Source organism: Mandrillus leucophaeus, unplaced genomic scaffold, assembly GCF_000951045.1.
Source record: "Mandrillus leucophaeus isolate KB7577 unplaced genomic scaffold, Mleu.le_1.0 Scaffold196, whole genome shotgun sequence".
In the NCBI taxonomy this organism is placed as follows: Eukaryota; Metazoa; Chordata; class Mammalia; order Primates; family Cercopithecidae; genus Mandrillus; species Mandrillus leucophaeus.
Genome location: NW_012101987.1, coordinates 3,214,397 through 3,216,906, shown reverse-complemented (window position 1 = coordinate 3,216,906; position 2,510 = coordinate 3,214,397). Strand labels below are relative to the sequence as shown.

General features: G+C 40.3%; 1 pseudogene; it reads left to right on the top strand.

The window, feature by feature from the left end:
* Positions 1-2,306, top strand: part of LOC105538647 — an 8,515-nt pseudogene extending 6,209 nt beyond the window's left edge.
* Positions 2,307-2,510: the final 204 nt, after the last annotated feature.

Sequence of the window (2,510 nt, the reverse complement as noted above, 5' to 3'; positions counted from 1 at the left end):
AACCCCGTCTCTACTAAAAATACAAAAAATTAGCTAGGCGCGATGGCGGGCGCCTGTAGTCCCAGCTACTCAGGAGGCTGAGGCCGGAGAATGGCGTGAACCCGGGAGGCGGAGCTTGCAGTGAGCCGAGATCGCGCCACTGCACTCCAGCCTGGGCGACAGAGCGAGACTCGGTCTCAAAAAAAAAAGAAAGAAAGAAAGAAAGAAATCAGACAAAACACAAATAAATGGAAAAGCATTTCGTGCTCATGAATTTGAAGATTTAATATAATTAAAATGTCCATGCCACTTAAAGCAACCTGCAAACTATCAATGCCATTTTTACAGAATTAGGGGAAAAAACTATTCTAAAATTTATACGGGAGAATTTTTTAAAAAGCCAAAATAGCCAACGCAACATTAAACAAACAAAATAAAACCTGGAGGCATCGAATTACCTGACTTCAAACTGTGCTACAAGCTACAGTCATCAGTATAACATGGTTCTGGTACAAAAATAGACATATAGACTGTATTGGTCCATTTTTATGCTGCTAATAAAGACACACCTGAGACTGGGTAATTTATAAAAGAAAGGTTTAATTGACTCACAGTTCCATGTGACTGGGGAGGCCTCACATTCATGATGGAAGCCAAAGGGAAAGCAAGACATGGCAGCAGGCAAGAGCGAGCATGTGCAGAAGAGCTCCCTTTTATAAAACCATCGGATCTTAAGAGACTTATTCACTACTCAGAGAGCAGCATGGGAAAACCTACCCCCACGATTTAATCACCTCCCACCCAGACCCCCCCATGACATGTGGGGATTATTACAATTCAAGGTGAGATTTGGGTGGGGACACAGAGCCAAACCATATGGAACAGAAGAGAGAGCCCTGAAATAAAACTACACTCCTACAACCTACTTTTGACAAAGTCAACAGAAATAAAAAGAAAATAACCCCCCAATATATCACAATATAGTTTAAAGACTTAACTGCAAGACTTCGAGCTATTAAAACCCTAGAAGAACATGTAGAAAGTACTCTTCTAGACGCAGGGCTCTAGAAAAAAAATTCTAACTAACACCTTAGAAGTTAATGCAACAAAAATAAAAACACGTTCAGGTTATGGAGAAAAAGGAATCTACATACACTGTTGGTGGAAATGCAAATTAATTCAGCCCCTGTAGAACACAGTTTGAAGATTTCTCAAATAACTAAAATAGAATTGCTATTTGGCCCATTAATCGCATTAATGGGTATATACCCATAGAATAAGAAATTATTTTACCAAAAAGACACCGGCACTCACATGTTTACTGCGGCGCTATTCACCATAGAAAAGACAGAATTAAACTAGGTGCCCATGAATCTTAGATTCATGTTATTTGTTAATTTGCTTAGAATAAGGGCCTTCCGCCAGCTTGGAGGACAGCCTGAGGAACGTGGAAGCCCTCTACGCCCTGCTGATGGAGCAGCTCGAAGGGATCCTGCTGCACCTGTAGTCAGAGTTGGCACAAACCCAGGCAGAGGGACCGCGCCAGGCCCAGGAGTAGGAGACCCTGCGGAACATCAAAGTCAAACTGGAGGCTGAGATCGCCACCTACTGCCGCCTGCTGGAAGATGGCGAGGACTTCAATCTTGGTGATGTCCTGGACAGCAGCAACTCCATGCAAACCATCCAAAAGAAAACCACCCGCTGGAGGGTGGATGACAAAGAGCTGTCCGAGATCAACAAAGTGCTGTCTGAGCCAGCAGAAGCAGGGTACACTTTGGGGAGCAGGAGGCCAATAAAAAGTTCAGAAGTCAAAAAAAAAAAAAAAAAAGAATAAAGGCCTTCTGCTGTATCCATGTTGCTGCAAAGAACGTCTTTTTCTGTGGTTTCTTAGTATTGCACGGTATATAAGTATTTCAGATGCTATATGTTCTCACTTATAAGTGGGTGCTAAACATTGGGTGAACATGGGAACAATAAATGCTGGGAATTCTAAAAAAAAAAAAATGCCAAGACAAGCATTGAAAAACTACTTATCAGGTATGAGGTACACTACTTGGACAGTGGAATTATTAAGTGTCCAAACTTCGACATCATGCAGTATACTTAAGTTACAAAACTGCCCATGTACCCCCATGAATCTAAAATAAAAATAATAAAATGCTTTGTGGTATAATGGCATGTTACATTTCTCCAGTTTTGGGTTAATAGTTGAAATTAGCAGTGAAAGACACAGAATTATGTCTCTTTTGGGTGTAGAGGTGAATGTTTTTATACCAGGTCCCCCCAAGTTTTATGAGCTAATGTCTCTGACAGCTCTTGGTTTATAGCCCAAAAAGTGTCTTATCCCCAAGTGTGCAGCTAAAATAAATGGATACATCTTTATATTTTATTTATTAACTGTACACTATAATTTGTTACTGTACTCTTTTTGGGGGAAAATGTGGTTTAATCACATTTGTTTTTTAGAATAAACCATTTTTGAAAATGTGAGGCTGTGAAAATCATGTTAAATTCCTGAATTAGGAAAATAA